The 20,302-nt window shown below is 40.3% G+C and overlaps 2 protein-coding genes across 4 annotated transcripts in view; one reads left to right on the top strand and one right to left on the bottom strand.

Moving 5' to 3' along the window:
- Cmss1 (cms1 ribosomal small subunit homolog) overlaps window positions 1–20,302 on the top strand; it is a 315,958-nt gene that overhangs the window by 34,535 nt on the left and 261,121 nt on the right. The window lies entirely within an intron of this gene.
- The window catches only part of Filip1l (filamin A interacting protein 1 like), a 95,064-nt gene that overhangs the window by 30,840 nt on the left and 43,922 nt on the right, over window positions 1–20,302 (bottom strand). The window contains exon 1 of one of the 2 annotated variants that reach the window (XM_052740919.1): window positions 15,769–15,876. The exons of the other annotated variant lie outside the window; for it this stretch is intronic. The gene's annotated coding sequence lies outside the window, so the exon portion shown is untranslated. Of the gene's footprint in view, window positions 1–15,768; window positions 15,877–20,302 lie in introns of those variants that run through there. 2 annotated transcript variants of the gene reach the window in all.

Here is a 20,302-nt window from a genome sequence, read left to right as displayed (position 1 = left end):
ATGTCTTTGTTACCAAAGATCCTGTCATCGTTGTTGAGATCACTTAGAGATACCATAAATGGGTCCAGATTCAGCAAGCTGGGTTACTATTTCCCTTCACTGTGAACTAAGAATTAGAACATGAAGGGAGAGAGGAGGCTCTTCAGGGGTATATATTACACAAGTGGGTTCGGACTCATAATTTGGACAATCTTATTTAGTCCCCTGGTATTCAGGGAAAGTGAAGTAACAAAGAGCTTGGGAAATTTCATCAGATAAAGAGGATTCTGGGAAGACCTATGAGCAAGAACTGGTATGGGTCAAATCCTGCTGTCTTAAAATTGAGACAAGAACGAAGTAATAGACTGAAGGTCCCTTAAAGAAAAACTGCTGGAAGGTCAGATTACAGAATCAATCAAAGACCAAGATCACAGAGCTGGTGAGGAGAAGGCAGACACTACAAAGAGAATGTTTCATCTGGAAACCAAAGGAGGTACCTGCCCCAACCCCCATACCAGGTGGCCATTTGGAAACCCTGGGCTGAGCCTGGGAGAGGAAATGGGAAGGAGGACAGAAGAAAACCTTACTGACTTTATCAGCATGAGCCTGAATTGTGTGTCATTTGCTTCTGTGCTATAGTATGGGAAGCTTTCTAGTTAGAATATTAGGGTGATGAGTGTTCACTTAATAACAGTGATGTGAGCCTGTATGTAGCTCTGTAGTAGAGCATTTGTCTAGCATGCCAGAGGTACTGGGTTCAAATCCTAGCACTGCAACAAGAACAGATATATAAAACAGAAGATTAGCCGGGCAGTGGTGGTACACGCCTTTAATCCCAGCACTCGGGAGGCAGAGCCAGGTGGATCTCTGTGAGTTCAAGGCCAGCCTGGGCTACCAAGTGAGTTCCAGGAAAGGTGCAAAGCTACACAGAGACCCCCTGTCTTGAAAAAAAAACAAAACAAACAAACAAACACACACACACACACACACACACACACACAAAAAAAAAAAAAAAAAAAAAAAAAAAAAAAAACCCAGAAGATTTTAAAGTGCCACACGTCTGGTGCCCCACCCATCTTTCAGTTCACAGTTTCATACTAAGAAGTCCACAGATTTCCTTTTTGCTGTTTATGTGTACAATTAGGGGGAGTGGCAGCAGCAAGAGGGAACTTAAAAAAAAAGAAAGTGTATACTACTGACTTGGATGGAGAACCTACTCACCTTTTTGGGGAAGGGGACAGGCTCACCTCTGTTCACTCCCCTCTGAATTGTGGCTCTTAGCTATTTGGAAAAGATTCCTCAGGTCAAAGTTTTTCCTTTCCAGACTTCACATATTGATGGAAACCATGCTCCCCGCCTTTCCAGGTGAGTAGGGTTTTCAATCCTGGTCAGACTAAGTTTGAGATAGATGTCTTGTTGAACTTTCTAAGTCGGCTTGGGTCCACCACAGCCATAACAGGACTACTCTGTGCCTTTAGGGAGAAGCATTCATAAAGTTACCTGGCATGTGACGCTTGGGACTGTCATCTAGTACGTGTGTTCCTGACAGTGCTGTGCAGGCAGCAGAGCTCTAGTGTTGAATGAGAATGAAGTTCAGGGTCCTAAGACTGACTGCTGCTCACCCGCGTATTGCTTCCTGCCCTCTTTCTGAGCGTCAATTGTTACCCCTGTGACCTGTGTTGTGTCCCTTCACACTTGCCTTCTTTTACTTAGGGCGGGTGTCCTTTCTTCAACATATTCCCCACTGTCTCAGTAGTGGCTAACAGTAAATAATGCAGGTAGCTAGTGACAGGTAGTTTGTGCTCTGGACAGCCTGAAGCATACTGGGGAAGAGGTGGAGAGCAGCCTGAGAAATTCACATCCCAGAGTTGGGCTTTCAGAATTGAATCCTGGCTTTGTACTTCTAACATAACTTAAGCAAGCAATGTAATTTACTCATCTTGCTGTCTTCATGTATAGAGTACGGACGGATGTCCTGAAGATTCAGTAAAAATATAGTTCACACAAAAGGCCTTACTGCCAGGCACAATTTATGTCTTATCATTAGGAGTCAGATAGGAGTATTAAGAGAGTAGAATTTAAATGTTCTCATCACAAAAATTTAGTACATGAGCTAATGGCTGGTTAGCTACAGTGTACAGATAAAAATACCAAGTTATAGAGAATAAACATGTTTTTTCTTTTCAATTGAAAAAAGGTCTTAAGTGAATGTGTACTTTTACATTAGAGAAAAAAGTAGTGTGTGTGTGTGTGTGTGTGTGTGTGTGTGTGTGTGTGTGTGTGTGTGTAGTAGAGCATAGCAGAGCTCCTCAGTCATAATGGGCTGGTAGGTAGAAAGCACCTAGGGGAGGAGCTGCTGGATTCATTCATACTGGAACAGAAGAGTACATAATCAGTTTACTTTGCCCTACCTGCAGGCTGCTCTGTGCTCATCATTAGCCATCCTGGTTGCCATTTTAGGTTAAGGTTTGTTTAACTTTAGTCTTTGCTCTACTATCACTTTGGGTTGAACAAGTGCTGTGGGGCTCTCCTCATATGTTAGCAGTATCCATGGTCTGTACCAACTAATGAGAAATGTGTGCAGACATTAAAGATGTTCTAGCATTGGGGGTAGGGATAGAGAATTCTGGTTAAGAATTGCCATTTAGTGTGAGTTAATTTGTGGGAAACCTTTTGTAAAATGTTCTTGTAGTAGTTACCTCTGACATTCATAACTCTGCTTTATTCACTGCTCAGTTGTATTTGAGGTCAGCCATTAGTTTTCATTTCTTTTTTTGTTCTACAGATCTCCTCCCCAGCTCTTCTCCCTTCCCAGAAGAAAAGGAATGAGCAATTTCCAGTGCAGTGCCAGCGTACACACGGATGTCACTAGCTGCCCTTCCCAAAGCCTGTCTGCTGCTTGACTCACACTTGCTCTTCCTTCCTTGAATGTGACTGTGCACTTTTCTGCTACGTTCACAACTCGGACCTCATCTGTATGGGCATGGAAAGGTGGCAGGGTGGGCCAACTGACTCAGGACAGCCCTGAAGAGAACAGCCTCCCGCCCCCCATAAATATTTGTAGGCTTTGTTTCTTGAGTGAAAAAGAAATTGTTAAGACCACTAAGGATATTTATGTTTTGTGATCTGTTCAGAAAAACAAAACAAAGAAACAAGGTTTGGAGGATGAAGCTTGCTTTGCTATGCGGCCTGCCTTCCTGCTGAGGACCTAACAGTTTGAAAAAATATGTCGATTTTCCCAGAAAGAGTAACTTAAGATTTTTATATTGGGAGAGTTTTGACAGGGTTCCCCAAAATAGCTCAAACTGTCCTTGAACTTGCAATCTTCCTGTCTCAGCCTCCAAGTGTCTGTATCACCATCAGTGGATCATATTATTCCATAAGTGAAGTTGTAGTTGATTTTATATTCTTCTAATTCCTTGAGCAATATGGATTTCAGTCTTCATTTACAGATTAGTATTCACGGATAAATATTTCAAAATGTGCATATTAAAAGTTGGGATCCCACTTTATCCTTTACCTTTCAAACTAAAACTACTGATGCTAATTTCTTGTACCTTCAAGACTAGTGTCTAGAAATAAACAAGCAAATATAAATTAAAATTTCTCATTCTCTCCTCTTACATACACACACACACACACACACACACACACACACACACACACACGCTACTTAAACAATCCTGTTTTTTTGTTTTGTTTTGTTTTTTTGTCATACAGCATTTCTTGGAGCTTTCCATTAGATCACTGTCTTCAAGCAGGAGCAGAAAATCAGTAGAAATTAATAAATAAGTTATGAAATAAGTCTTCACAACTTTCATGGCAAAATTTGTAAGACTTCTAAAGACAAAATAATGGGTAACACTATGGGAATTACAGACTTTTTCCCTTTCAAAAGTGTTCACTAGGAAGATAAATCTTAATAGTGACATTATTAAAACAGCACTTTGTTCTAGAGTCATACCATTGCAGTGCACAGCTTTTGGTAGTAGCCTTGGAACGTGGCTCCAGTTCCCAGGGCATTGTATGGCACCTATGCAGAAGGATACATATAGATGGAAGGTCTTTCATGGGCCACCTGATTTTACTTAATTCTTATAACAACTCTATAGATTAGCACTAGTATGCTTATTTTTTGTAGTATGGGGAGGGACCAAACATCTACAATTTAGAACACTTAACTTATTGAATAGCACAGATAGATAACCAGATCAGAATAAGAATATATTGGCAACAAAACCTGTGCTTCACACAGCCCCATGCCCATCCCCACTTGACCACGTCACATGTGAGGGAACCCACCAACCCACCAACCAATGTGGGTTAACCTTAGAAGAGCTTGCTGTTTCTTTCAGCTGGCCTGCCGCTCTCCCTTCACTCATTCTGCTTCACTCACACTAGGATCTCTGTTTGGGGTTTCTCCTTGTGAGGTCCTGGACTCTCACCTTAACTAGTCCCATCTACTATACCATCTACTGCTTATTTATTTGCTTATTCCTTAGAATATAAACTTCATGGACTAGAGAGATGGGTTAATGCTTAATACTCTGGCTGCTCTTTCTGAGGACCCAGGTTGAATTCCCAGCACCCACATGATGGTTTACCTGGAGTTATCTGTGCCTCCATTTTCAGGGGATCTGACACCCTCTTCTGGCCTCTGTGCTCATACGCCATGCATGTGGTGTACAGATATACATGCAGGCAAAACACTCATACACATAAAATAAAACTAAAAATAGAATATAACCTTTATAGGTGGAGGTGTGTGTATGTATCTTCCCATGCATGCCCATTTATTTAGTAATTGGCCAATCACTGGTGTCTGTTATATTCATTGTTTTATTTCCACCTTGAAAACAGTGCATAGTACTTACTTGGTATTCAGTAAATATTTGAGCAAATACCTATTCTACTTTTATATCGAGTACAATATTAGGGAGTTAGGGGATAAGTATAAATAGCAGACACATAGTAGTCCCTCTCTATAGTCTGGAAATAATAGAAATGGTTGAACAATTGTTTTATACTATATACCATGCTATTCCTGGAAACACAGATGTGGAGTCATTGTCTTTATTTTATAAATGAGCGCTCACTCAGAAAAGTTAAGTAATTTGTTAGCGGTCCAGCTTATAATTCATAGACCCAGAATGCTAATATAATTGATGCTCTTTAATTGCTGTTCTCCTCACTAAGATAAATGTTTACATATCTACCACATGTATCTTGTTCATCATCCTCACTGTGAATCTGCGTGCTAGAATAGTCTGTTTGTTAAAGACAGAAAGTCACTACTATTAGCCGTCCATTTTCCATTTTCCATTTTCTATAAGGTGATGGCTACGTTCAGCCTTGGTCATGAGACATTAACAAATATTCTCTTCATCTTTGTAATAATATAACAAGTTTAGTCATTCAGCATAAATTTGTAATTATTTTTGGATGGTTTTAAAAATTGTCACTTTGCCAGTAATAACATCCCACAATCCCTAGAGGAGGTGAATATGTCATAAATACCATTTCCATAGAACATTGCAAGGAACTTAAAGTTCTCGGAAAATATTTTTAACAGACAGCATTTTCTCAGACAGACTTGAACGGCATAATAACTGTATGTCCTTAGAAATGTTTGTATTATTTTAGCTTGCTCACAATATTTATATGTACTTTTCTTATTTAAAAAAAATCTATTTAGATGCTTTTGTATCTTAGATTGAGGAAGTAGAAATGGATTTTTTCTAGAAAAGCATTGTGGTGTAGGTGTTAAAATTTTTTAAAAGCTCATGATTTCCCCCCTCCCCTCTTTTAACCTTTCTAGGCCTTGTTATTTTCATTCAGATATTGCAAATATGTATTTTGGAAGATTCGTATAATTATTTTCTCTTAGCACTCATCTATGCAGTTGGCTTTGTTTCCTTTATTCTATTTTTTTAAAAAAATAATTGTAAGGAGTATATTCTTTTCTAGGTGTTTTTATGTACACCTCCAAAACCATAACCCTAATATTTTTAAGCCTCTTTTCCTTCCTTCCTTCCTTCCTTCCTTCCTTCCTTCCTTCCTTCCTTCTTTCCTTCTATCCTTCCTTTCTCCCTCCCTCCCTCCTTCCTCCTTCTGTCCTCCTTTCATCCATCCATCCCTTTCTCCTTCCTTCCTTTCTTCCTTCCATCCATCCATCTATCCTTCCTTTCTCCCTCCCTCCTTCCTTCTTCCTTCTTTTACTCACTTCCTTCTTGGTTCCTCCTCCTTCTCTCCTTATTCTCTCATTCTTCATTTCTCTTTCTAAAGGCTGTTGGCTTTCTTACATGGATTTATTGGTGTTAAAACACCCAAGCGAGAACCAGTTGTTTGAGAGTGGATGATGAGTTCACTGGTTTTTACCTCCTAGTAGCCTGGCTTTCCATACAGAGGCAGTGGCTAACATGGTATGCTTGGGAAACCAAACATTTCCAAACTTGTTTGAGGGAAATTCAAACTTCAGAAATTTTAAAACCACAACAACAGAGGCTTGTGATTTACTGTGACTACTGAAATCACACAGTTTGGCATAGAAACTGGGTAGATAAGAATACCAAATGTGTAAAATGGGAAACATTTTAATTCTTAGAGAGGACTTGGGTTTGGTTGGTTGGTTGGTTGGTTGGTTGGTTGGTTGGTTGGTTGGTTTGGTTTCATTCTTCATTTTAACTGTTGTAAACTAGGGAAAAGGGATCATTTAATACATTTAATAGTATTTAGAGGGTAGAGTAGTTGAAGGATGTAGCCTATTTTTTTTAAGCAAACACATTACAGACCACAGCGGGCATCCTCCATCCACCCTTACCAACTTTTCTTAGTTCCTGAGGACCTAAGGATTGGTTTATGACTTTGGAAAGTCGGAGTTTGAGGCCGTATGTAAAATCTAATTACAGACAGGCAGGACAAGTTTGAGGTTTTTTTGTTTGTTTTTTCTTTTCTAAAATATATTGGAGCAAGCTGACTATTGTCTTGTGGTCTTATTTTGTATATCCTTTTGCATTCATTTTAAAAATTAAAACTTTAGGCATCAGAGACTTAGTTCTTCCTTGACCAACAGTCCAGAGCAATTTGGGTTATATTTTCATTTTCTGCCTTTTCTGAGCCTTTAGAACCCCCAAATGTGTACGTATCGGGCTGCAGTCTGAATTCAGGCTCATGACATGAATGTGTGCTGTGCTGTAGGTACTTCCGTCAAGATGTCATGATTAGCAATAATTCTCCAGCACACAAGACAACAACTCGATGCTCCACTTCTCTTGGCTGATTCTTCCTTTGTGTTCTTCCCTGAGCAAAATGGTAGCCATTTTAGTTATGGTTATCTCTGTAAGGAAATTGTCTATTTACGCTCAAATTAAAGAGAAGTTTCTAAGTGTATTTTATCTGTTTGCTGTATGAATACCCATCCCTAAAATTATAGTCTACATCAATTTTTAATTTTAAGAGCAGGCAAACTATTTCATGTTTTCATTAGTTAAAAAGCTACTGAAGGAAAAAAAAAAGCAAAATCTGAGTTTGCAGGCAGTGGAAAAACCAATTTTAATAAGCCATATTTCCAATAGGCAGGAAATGCTGGACCAGAATCCTCCCCTGACTTACTGCTGGGCCTTCTCTCACCTGCCTCCCACCGCCCCAGAAGCAGGAATAAAGCAGTTCATGACTAAGATCTGGAAAGCCTTGGACTCCTCAGACCTCAGTTCCACAGAAGGAAAGCCTCCCACAGCCTTTAGAGTTTTTTTTTTCCTTCCTTTCCTGTTTAATGTTGTACACAAGTTAATGTGTCAAGAGGGTATATGGCTCATCAAGCCTTAGTGGCTTGTAACTATATAACCTTACATGGAATTTCATGTCACTCAGATTTTTGTTTCTTTCCATAGAAAGTATTTGTTGTAGTCAAAGTTACAGGTGTAGCTAAAAAGCAAAGAAGCAAATCTTCATGTTCTGATATTTAAAATGTCATGCTAAATTGCAAATACATGAGACTGAGAAATGAACCCCCAAGGAGAGACACCTAGACTGTTAGTGTCCTAAGAGACATGATTGTCTGTGCCCAGGATCTGACTAGAAGCTTTAGCCAAGTTTTCATTTGCCTGCCTCTAAAGTGCGGTGGTGGAGCTTTAAGATTAAGCAGGGTCCAGGCTAGCTTTCAAGCCTTTTGTGTTGCCCACTCTCCTCCATACTTTAATAGCTCAGTAGTCTGGTCTTACTTCAAGTGACAAGACACCTTAGGAAAGCTGTGATTTGTTTCATGGGGAGAGATTGCCTTCCAGCAGGGGAATCAGAATTAATTAATCAGGGAGTCCTTCAGAGTGGCTGAGGTTAGGTCAGAAATAGATTTCTCTAGTAAGCTGAGTCCTTGACTTTATTGCTGGGTGCCAGAGAACCTGAGCTCCTCTGGGCTGCATCTTACATTGCATTTCCTGGGACCTGAGGCAAAGCCTGTATCTCAGCCTGGTGGAAGCTAATAGTAAGCCCAGCCAAGTAGGGAACATGATCCTTGTAGGACACTGGGCTTAACTCAGTGATAGACAGCGTCTACTGAACTATACTCTCTGCTCTAGGGGTTATGCCAGTTGCCTCCTCCTCACACAGAATCCCTTCACCTTAAACACTAAAATCTTTTACGTTGTCTTCCTGTCCATGAGTCCAGGTTGTTGTGAGGGCCAACTAATGGGTTAATTAATTGGGGTGTGTGTGTGTGTGTGTGTGTGTGTGTGTGTGTGTGTGTGTGTGTGTTAAACTGGCTTTAGACTTTTGGTTTTTAAATTTTACTTTAGACTCTTTTTAATAGCAGACTTACAGGGAATAAACCCAACATCTTTGCAGTGTTCTACTCAGAAGTCCATTGATATTTGCCTTTTTGTGAACAGTTCTTTCAGTTGTCTAACCCTGGCTTACTTCTGTTCTACAGTCTTCACAGCCCTTCGTTTTATAACATCTATTCATGCCTTGTACTGCTTTCTAATTTGTTTTAATATATTGTGTGCTCTTAAAGGATTGATGCTTCTCTACCCTTCACTTACATTTGAACTCTGTATACACAAGAAGAAACATTTTCTCGGACTATATCCCTCTTGGCATGAGTGGACTAAAGGTCTCATTACAGCACAAGAAACAGTTTCATTGCTTTTGTTCCTATCACTTCTCCCTTTACTGTGAGGTGAGGAACACTTGGAGGCAAAGTTAGCTAAGTCCAGATAGGAGAAATTGGTCAGAAAGCCTTATTGTTACCTTTGGTTCTTTGTATGTATGTTCTACCTAGTGTGTTTAGTGAGACTGTAAGAAGAATCTTTCAGGGTCTAATGTGGGGAGAGATTAATGGAACCACAAATTTCCTTGACAAAGTTGTCACCTCTATTTGGTAGGTGACATACTGTGACATACTCTATTTGATAGGTCCCCATACTGCTGTATAAACATGTATGCCTGTTTATATATGTATAAACATATACAAATGTTTATATATTTATATATAAACATGTGCTTATAATTTATTATTATTTATTAGAATGTTTTTATATTATAATGCCTCCCATCTCCCCTGAGGATGATATGCTACTTCAAACATGATGTGTTGAGTGTTTATACTGATAGTGAATGAAATAATACTATTTTTCAAAGGTAATCTCCCTTTAGCTAAAAAGGATTCATTTCCCACAAATTCCAGGATGTTTCACTCTCTTTTGCTCTTCCCAATTAGCAGAGTAACAAGCTAAGGCTAAGCGACTTAGACAGCGTCTCTGCATTCCTTTGGGTTCGGCGAAAAACCAGGACATTTCCCATGTGCTCCTGGGTTTAGCAGTTCTTCAAGTTTAACAGTTGCAGACAGTCGTTCCAACTGCAATGAATATTGTACATTCCTCTTATATTTTTGTTTTTATTTGTATTAAAAAAATTTTAAAGAGGGGAAAAATGTAGTTCACCTTTAAACTTTTGTTCCCAGACTAATGAGCCATGGGACACAATAAATCAGGCAGTTTTGCTTCTGTCAAAGCAGCCTAACTTGAAGGACTGCCCTCATCTCTGAGGCTGCTCTAAACGATTTGGAGCTCTTGTAGGACCAATGCCCTTATGTTAGGCTGACCCACAGTTTCTTCAACTGATCTGTTTGTAATGACAAGATCAATACCATGAATTTTTATATAGACTCTCAACTTGATCAGAGTTCCTACAAGGACTGTTTCCCACTATTTGGGTTTTTCTCAAATACCGAGATACTCGGGGTAGATGACATCGTCCCTTTTATGAGGTTTGGAGAAAACAAGGGAACAAGAGACTGACCCAGTGAATGAATGGCAGAGCCTATTATTCTTACTCTAGCTTCACCATTGAGACAATACAGTTTGTCTGTGCCAGGAGTGTCACTAGGAAGCAAGCTTAGCAATGAACTATATTCTGTTGTTTAATTTTTCGGTGGGTAGGAGGCAACTGAGGTAGAGTCTGTGTCCATGCTGGCCTTGAACCAGTTCTTTAACCAAGGATGACCTGACTGTCCTTACTATCTTCCGAGTATTGGGATCAAAAGTATGCACCTACCACACCAGGCTCTGTTTTTTAAAAAAAATTCCAATATTGTTTAATTTTTTAAACAGCTAATCTCTGTGACCTACAGTGTTTCATTTAGTACATTGGAAAGCGGAGCTGGAACCAAGGACCACTGAACCTTATGTGTAAGAGGCACTGATGATTCTATTGTCATCAGTTCAGAGCTAGCCAGGGCTCAGAGGTTAGTGACATGGTATGGTGTGTGGTGAACTGACTTGCTGTACCTGCCAGTTTTTCTTATTCTTAGCATAGTTTGCTGGCTGTTGCTGAAACAAGATATAAGACCTACACTGGATTCAGAGTTGGCAAAGAAGTTGCCTGACTTTGGAATTAGGAAATACCTCTCATGGAAATTTAGATATAGAAAGTACACATAGAAAATTTGGAGTCAAAGTCCAAAGGAAAGATAGTGTGCTCCTTTCCAGTTCCTTGGAGAGTGAGTTATTTGAGCTCATGCCTGCATCTTGTAGGCCCTCAGCTGAGGCATGAGATTAGACATTCAGAGGAATCTATTCTTCATTAAGGACAAAACCACTGTACTGTGCTGGGCTCTTTCATGCCCTACGGCAGTTCACCTGGTGCTCTTTCACCACTTCCAATCTCATTATTTTGGGGGAGGGAGTAAGGGAGACATGGAGAGATGGGCTGAGAGCTAATAGGCATTTGACTTGGTCTCTGTACACAATCTGCCTGGGACAGTAAGTTCAAAGCAGATTCACTGCCTTGACTTGATCTGACTCTGATTTGTTTTCTGGCTCTTTTATTTGTAAGGCAGTTCTGTGGTTAATTCAAGTAGTGGCAAAGATTTGTTTGGGACTTGTGATGAAAATGTAGAAGGGCCCTTCCTCAGCCCATCATTGGCAGAGTATACTTTCCTTCTCAGATCAGAAGCTTCTGGGTTGTAGATCATTTATTCGTACATTTATTTAATATCCTTGTCCTAATGACACACCTAGTAACAACAGCTAGATACTTTCCTAGATGCCAGGGAGAAAGCTGGTTCTAAAAGTGATCCGGAAGTAGTTTATAATCCCAGATACAGACAATAAACTAATTAATGTATGATAAAATGTCACAATGCATGGTGTGAGGGTAAAGGAGGCGAGGTATCACTAGCTGCAAACAGCCTTCAAAGGTGACTTTCCTGCATTGTATGGACGGAATGTTTTGAAAGAATTAAGTCTCTGATTTTTGAAAGAGGGCTTCTTGATAGCTAAGGAGGTTGGTGTCGTAGAAAGTGTTTGAACTAACGAAGTCATCTGTAGTGTTTAAAATGATGTCAGCACACACACTTTCCACAACACCTCTCATGTTCAAATAAAGAGTGGGCATTGCCATCCAGATGGCCTGATTAAGTTGTGCTGATTTCATCTCACTCCTTTCCTTTGTTCTCTTCTTACTTATGACTGAAAACATACCCACCTATTCTGTTAATGAATTTTATGTCTACATTACCACGCACAGTACCAAAGCTACTTCTGTGGTCTGTTTGCTTGTCTTTGGAGCACCAATTAAAGGAGAAATCAATAGTGGGCTATAGTCCAAGCGTGGAGGAGTCTTGGCTCTGCCTGAGTTGCTCAGCATTGCTAGTGTAGGTCACACTGGATATCAGTGTCTTTATAATGTCAGGCATCTGGATCAGATGGCCACTGCCACTTGCAGCTGTGAAGTTCCACTGGCATTCTTTGCTGTGTTAGCTGGCAGTGTGCACATGCACTCTGAGGTATCCCGTTGTCCATTTAGAACTTAATAAGGCCTGTCTTAAATGCATATCTGGAGTTGAGTGTTTGCTATTCTGCTGTAATATATTCTGTCTCTTGCTGATAACTGGCCTTTGGACTAGAATAAGAAATTACAAATAGAAACAAGAAATTGGATGTGTGTGTTTGTACCTGTCTGTCCCAGTGATCACTTACCTGTCTCTTCTACATACCTCCCTACTCCTCTCTCGTGCAAACATTCCTTAACTTTGTCATCATAAAATTGTACACAATTATTATTTTATGATGGTTATTTGGGAACCAGTTGAGCATAGGAATGTGAGGGTGGTTAGTGAGAGAAAGAACACTGCTAATGTGTTCTTTCCTGTTCTTGAATTCAGAATTACAACTGCTGCGATCCTATCTTAATGTGCTGAAACATTTCACACAGTCGTGAAAAGGAAGGGTTCATCTCGTGGCCTAAAAGAGTTTGCTTGGCAATCCCCCTCTGCTTTGTGTGCCCAGCTCTCCCATCAGGGGCACTGTTAGTGCAGATTAATAAGGGAAAGAGAATCTCAACTCTTGTTTCTTCATGACAGAGATGGACGTGGAAGTGTTCACAGCAATGTTGGTGATGATCTATCAGTAATCACTTAACCTCACAGAAGGATTCAAGACAAAGGTCACACTCATCTCACTAATAGTCTCTGCTGTGTACATCAAACTTAAATGATTAGGTTGGTGGCTCAGAAACACCACAGTGATGGCAGAAGCAGCCATAGGAATGCTGCTTTGAACATTTGTGGTGCTGGCTACAGATGCAATCTTCTTTAAAGATTATCTAAACAAAGTTCACAAATACTAAGCAACCAGTTGAAAGTGAAGTGAAATTCATAGCCTACCACAAATTATGTAAATCTAAGATAACCTGAAATTAATGATATGCCCAAGAGGATAAGGTGTAGGGGATGCTAGATTTTTTCAAGATAATTATTGGCTGTGTGAACAACAGATGGTACCTTTCAGGCCCCAATGGAGGCTGAGACCAATATTGCTTTCTATTCTGATTAGTACTCCACAATGTGTAGTTCCTTCCTGTTCCATCCTCCTTTTTGCTTTAAATAAGAAGACCTATATTTTTTTCCTATTTACCTTGTAAAAATCTACAAAGAATTAGTGAAAGTTTATTCTTCCCCAATTCTCACTTTTTAGACTTTAAAATCTGTTTATTACCAGAGGTTCCCCCCCCCCCCCCAGCCCGCAGAGGGAACAGAACAGAGAATCTTCGAATTAAATCCATAGTGTGTGTGTGTGTGTGTGTGTGTGTATGTGTTGACTTTCCCATCAACTATTATAAGAAAACTGGAAAATGAAGACAAATACTTGATTATGTTTTCATATTGGCCATTATTACAGTCTATCAACAGCATTAGGAAAATACAACAGAAACCCTGTGATTAACAGTTAAGGTTAATTGCCCTAATTGGGGAAATTAGCTTACTGAGCCTAAGACTGCAGTGTGCTTTATTTGAAGGTGGTCCTAAGAACTGGGAAATGCTCACCTAGACAGTCCACTCGGAGGTAGCATAGCCATGATAAATTTGGTTTAACTTTCAGTTTTAAAGAGGGCTTAATAAGTTCTTTAAAGCATGCTTAAAAGTTAGTATGTCTGAAAAAATGTACTATTAAAAAGTATATTATGGAAATGTTTTTAAAAAATTGATGTTTCTGTACTTAAAGGCAGACTCTGGGAAACACAGCTCCAAGGGCTTTGACAGAGGTTATGATTTTCAGCAATTGAGCTATAGATTATGTTACAGACAGTACTTGGGTACAGCTGAAACAGTAATTGATGGTATCTGTTTCCTTCCTCTCCTACTTTAGAAAATGCAAAATACCTTTTTCCCAAAACAGGAATTTTTCAGCTTACAATCACTGTCTATAAAAACAAACAAAACCTCCTCTCTTCTGTTACATTCTGAACATCTTCACAGTGACCTGGCTGCTGGCCCCTCTCTTCCTGATGAGAGACTTCCCGGAGATTGAAATAATAGTTTGGAGGATTCTTAGTTCTTAGTACTAACTTGCAGTTTATTTTATAGCCTATCTTCAGACCCAATAACATGTAATTTTTCTTTAGAAAAGCCAGCCTTTTACTTCTCTAAATAAAACTAACACACACACACACACACACACACACACACACACACACACAACAAACCCTCATAGGCAGCAAAAGTAGTGTGTGATATACTTTAAAAACTGAACTACAAGAATTACTAAAAACATTTCTTAATTTTTGTTTACATCAAAAATACTGTTTCAATTTTAAATCTCATATCTAACTTTCCCCTCACTGATAAATACAAATAAAAAATACATTTGTACCTCAGAATGGTTGTTCATTTCTGTTAAACATTCAAACAGTAGCTTATATGTCTTTCCAATGCCAACAATATTAAAGCATTTTCATTCTTTCAGAGTAAGTCAACAGAAATGGTAGCCCATGGACTGTGAGCTCGTAATTGTGCAAACTTGGAAAACAGAGACTATTTAAAAGGGGAAATGATTCTTTCGGTTCCTAGTTTTTTTTTTTACACTGTTCAGATCAGATAAAAGTGGAGAAGTCATTTCCCATTTCCTCTTCTAGTGTGCTAAACTTGACATTTTAAGACTCCCACTGCTGATCTTTATTTTGAAAGGTAAAGTAAAATATGTAGCTTTTCAGTATCTGCCAAGTGTTCATTTCTACTGTAAGCCTTTATTAATAGCAATAGCCTTTGCAGGTTTAGGTGTAATCATAGTTAAAAGTGTCAGTGATTAAGATTATTTTTTAGATGCTACCTTCAAAATTAGGCTTTAAAATACATATTATCTGGAATATTAATCTACAGAGGAGAGCTTCATCTTTTAAATACAGATCGTCCTCCACAAAGTAGAGTTGAAGTAGAAAGAACTAGAAAAAGAACAACTTCCTGGTTCAGATGGACATGCATTTGAGTCAGAATAGTAAAAGTTTTTTGTATCATCAAAAAGTTATTTTAAGGTTAGTTAGCTACATCCTAATTCCAATTGTATTTCCGTTTTAAAAAATATTTGTTATATTAAGATTTCTAAGGAAAAAGAAAAGGCTGGCGCTAACAAATTCAATCCCATGTGGCATGATTTCGCACTCTGCTCTTCTAAGAGCTGAAAAAGTTTAAGATGTGAGGAGATAAGGTACTGGAGTAGAGCTGTTACAATGGAAGTCCCCAGCCCTAGATTTCTCAGGACCACTTGGGAGGCCCATGGGATCCGTACCCCTCTACCTCCCATCTAAACTTAAGTCGCAAGTCTTCTCCCGGCCGGCAAGAACTTTGAAGTTCTTGAATTGGAAAAGGGCTTGAAGCTGGCAGTCAGTCATTGAGTGCGCTCTGCGGAACCTGCCCGCCGCTCTGAAGCCTAGCGGGTGCTGAGCGCGACGCACACACTTGCCCCTGGCCCGGGGGCGGTGGCCGTGCGGGAGCCGAAGCCGCGGCTCTCTCGGGCTTACCTGAGCTGCGGGCGCCGGGCCGGGCCGGGCGGGGGCGGCGAGGCGGGCCGCGGTTGCGCTGCGAGCGGCTGTGCGCGCTCCGGGAGCCTCCCGAACAATGCGAGCGGGACGCCGAGCGCGCCCGGCCTAGGGGCGTTACGTCACCGCTCAGCCTTATAAGGCGCGCGGCATGTGCGGCCGGCCGGCCGGGCGGCGGGGCCGTGACAGCCCGGAGCCTCGCAGACCCCGGCGGGCGGCGTTTGCACGGTCTGACCCCGGCTCCCCGTGCGGGTACGGCTCCCCGTGCGGGTACGGCTCCCCGTGCGGTACCGGCGCTGGGCCTGACCCCCGCGCGCTCTCCTGCCAGGCTGCCCAAGGCCTTGGGGGTCAAGGTCGACCCTCCTCCTACTGGGTCTCACAACTAAAGTTGTCGCTTTAAATTCTTAAATACACATCCTGATTCTTGTGTAAACTTCTGTAAATTTTGTTACATTTGTTTTGAGGGTTCTGGGGGGGTGGGCAGGAGAGAAAAAGGAGAAGTCGGGGTTTTGGGACTTGTAGACTTAAAGCCTCTTTTCTCTTTGTAGAGAGTAGGGGTCCTCAGAGGATAGTATTTTATTTCCTGATGATGTAACTACAAAACAATTCTTCAAGTGATGGGAAGGCCAGATGAAATCTTATTTTTTCTGTGTGTTTACTGAAAGAACCTCTTCTCTTTTCTGCGTGCCTGTGTTTTAACGAAAGCAGTTAAAACTAATCAGATAGTTTGGCAGGGAAAATATTTTTAAAGAAGTTAAATGTTTTGTGCAGTACTTGCAGTACAATGTATAAAAATAGAACTTTAGAACCATTTTAATCTGTCTGCTCTCCTACCGACCAAATAAGACAAAAACTTAAAGACACAAGAAGGAAAACATTGGCCCAATCGGACTGGATTAAATCTGTTACCCTCTAATGTGGGACAGATTTCCTTGTATAGAAATCTTCCTCCTTGTGAGGGCTGCCCTCCTAAGTACCTTGAACATCAGTAAGAGAAGTCCTGTCCCAAATCTATGAACCTGCAAAATAACTTAGAGATGTGGCAGCCTTATTTGCAGGCTTCAGATGAGTAGTTTTAGTAGCTTGTGTCTATTTAAACCCCTTCTTAAATTACTCTAAAACGGGTTGCTTCCTATTGTGATGTACATGTCTGTGGAGTTATTGTTCCCATATGTTTGTCAAGCAGGAATAATGAATGTGGGGTGCTTGTTTCTTTGGGGGTGGTGGTGAGAGAGCTTAGTTGAGAGTATCCAGTTAGTGATGTTGGGGGCGTGGCCCCCAAGTAAGCATGGGTCTCCCTGGAAAGCTGAGTCTCTTATTGAGACAGCCAAGCTGCCTTTCATACAGGGATTTAAAGACAAATGAATGAACACACCCTTCACCTGAATTTAAAATTCGTATTTGAATTTGATATTTGCCTGTCTTTGTATTGTCTTGATACATTAGCTGTTGGTTTGTTAGTTTTGCTATTCTTCTGTATTTGAGAAGCACATTATGATCTTTTTAGTTTCTGTATGTGTCTCTACTTATTAAATATACCCATTGAGACAGTTATGCTTTTTCTCTTTTAAATGAGATAAAGTGACTGGTGAAAGCTGCAGGACACATGAACTCACAGCATAAAACACTTATCCAGAAGTGAGCAGTTCGTAGGTTGCTGGGCTTTTCTCCTTTGAATGAAAAATTTCCTAGGATTTGCCACTGCCACCTGTCTCCTCCCCACAGCTTTGCGTTCATGCTTCCCATTTATTTTCATTCTTTCGACTTCCTGTGTCCCCTGGGAAATTATTCCTTTTTCTCTGTAGTTCTGTTCTGAACATGGAGGAACTGAACAGATACAGGACTGGTCCACAGTTCCTGAAGCAAGACAAAAGAGAAGTAAGGCTTTATGCCTTACTTGGTGCCCTGTTGCTCTTTGAGGCACTGGTCTAGCCACTGTGATTCAGCTACTTTCCAACTAAGGTCATGGTATGTAAGCACTTCCTTCAGTAACCAGTAATAACCCTTGTTTGTTGAGCTTTTACATCATGCCAGTGGCCATCCTTTGAGTTTTCCACGCATAACATCATTTAATCTTTACAACACACTTTGAGATAGAATTATCCATACTTTTCAGATGAAGAAACACATTCAGACCGGAGTCTCTTGACCAAGGCTGCATAGTAATGAAAGTTAGGATGTAAGGACTTCAGCAGTTTTTTACATAATCTCGGACTTAACTTATTTAGAGGTTTGCTCAGTGGTGTCTGTCATTGACAAGGGACTACTGTGATTTCCTTGAGATATTTACAACTGTTTTTTACAGACACAGTGATGAACTAGGTAGAGAAGCAAAGACTCACAGTCTTTGCACATTTCACATCAGTGCTATCCTTACTGTGCATTAAATAATGCTATGGGCGTGCTCACTTTGGAGACATGAGGGGTTTGTGTATGTGCCAGGACAGGTTTATAGGAGGTGGCGGCAACTTGACACACTCTAATAAAATTAGAGCACCAGAGTGATAGTCTTACAGGTCAAAGTCCAACATTGTGAGAAATAGTCTTGCTCAGACACAGCAACCACCTGAGTTGTATCTGCAAACTCCAGCCAGGCATTTGTGGTGCCTCAGTGGCTCTCCTAGCTGATGAGTAGACATTCATTTCTTTCCCTCTTCCTAGGAGATTTCATCTTGAACTACAGTTTTTGTTCCCTTCTTACGTGTATTATAAAAATAATTGAGATAGGACTACTGCACTTGAAAACTGGCTGAGAAAAATTTCACTTTCTGGTCTAGTTCAGGTTAGTTATCAGATGCTTCTCTTCATTCTACCATCATGAGTTTCCTATAAATAAGCAAAACAACAAATTAAGGTAAGGCCCCTTTCTACAATTAGTAATCTGCATTTGTGAACTAAATAAGCAGTTGGTTTAAGATGTTATTTAGCAAAGGAGCAAAGAGCTTTCCTGCGAAGTTAATTACTTTCTAATGTGGGAAAAGATGTTTCTAGATAAAAAGGCCGAAGACCAGGAAGGATTAACAACATTTAATCATAGAGGATTACTTTTTTTTTTTTTTTTTTTGAGACAGTCTTATGTAGCCCTTTCTCAAAGTTGCTTTGTAGCTGAGAACGATTGGACTGGCTGATCTCGTGCCTCTCCCTGCCTAGAATTACACACTTGCACTGCTTCTCCGGGCTTATGCCTCCTGCATGCAAGGCAAGCACTTAACCACCTGAGCTGCATTACCAGTCTAAAAAGTACTTCTTATATAGTCAACAGTAGTTGTCCACGGCTTAATTTCATGTGGTTCAAGCTAGTGAAGGTTATTGCAAGGATTATAACAACCCATGTCATTAATAAAGTCAGTCATTACTAGCCAAAAGCACAGTCTCATTCTATTTAATACAATTATTGTGCTGTTAAGCATGTCAAGCCAATTCCTCTTTGTGAGGTGACGGGTCTTATTTCTTAGATAATATTTCTCCTGCCTTCTGTTTGTTCTTTGTCATCAAGTGCTAGAGAATATGTGCTAGAGAAACAGTGATAAGCTGAACTTTTTTCAGATGCCCACAGCTTTCAGTGGTGATTCTTTACCCTAAATGAGTTAGTATACCTTCCTCCTATGGGCTCTGTCTCAACCTATTAGGTAATAGTCATATCTCTGGATATGATGTGTTTCCTTTTTGTCCCCTGACATAATACATGGTAAACACTACTCTCTCTTAACCATGATTTTGGTGACATTAAGTGGAAACAACCCTGAAGTGTTAAAAGGTCTTACTATAGTATATTGGTGTACTTCTGCTATTTTATCATTACTTATTGTTGTTAATCTCTTGTTAAACCTAACTTATGAATTAAAATTTATCAGAGATACATTTGCCTAAGAAAAACACTTTTGCAAAGTTCAGTATTATCCCACTATCCTTAGCTTCAGGCATATGCAGAACATCTTGGAACTTAATTTCGAAAGATCAGGAAGGATGATTGTTAGGAACAAAGGAAAACAGTAAATTTCATGATGTACTTGGTCCAGATTGGTAACCTGAACAGAGTAGGGACAGACTTGGGTGGCTCAGGGAGGCAAAGCTCTGGAGCCCTCTGTGGTGGTTTGAAAGAGAATGGCCCCCGAAGGGAGTGGCACTATTAGGAGGTGTAGTTTTGTTAGAGTAGGCATGGTCTTGTTAGAGGAACTGTGTCACTGTGAGTGGGCTTTGAGATCTCATATATGCTCATGATACCACCCAGTGAGACAGACCACTTCCTGTTGCCGGTGAGTCAAGATGTAAGAACTCTCAGCGCCTTCTCTGGCACCATGTCTGCCTGCATGCTGCCTTGCTTCCCGCCATGATAATAGACTAAACCTCTGAACTGTAAGCGAGCCACCACAGTTAAATGTTTTCCTTTTTAAGAGTTGCCGTGGTCATATTGTTTCTTCACAGCCATAGAAACCCTAAGACATCCTTCGTTGTGTTTGGTTAGGGTTGGATTGGCATCAATACCAGTGTGCTAGATTGGTGTTAATATGAAGCC

Source organism: Peromyscus californicus, unplaced genomic scaffold, assembly GCF_007827085.1.
Source record: "Peromyscus californicus insignis strain IS unplaced genomic scaffold, ASM782708v3 Scaffold_16__1_contigs__length_79575227, whole genome shotgun sequence".
NCBI classification, from domain to species: domain Eukaryota; kingdom Metazoa; phylum Chordata; class Mammalia; order Rodentia; family Cricetidae; genus Peromyscus; species Peromyscus californicus.
The sequence above is the reverse complement of the archived record's forward strand: the minus strand, read 5'-3'. Positions and strand labels throughout refer to the sequence as shown.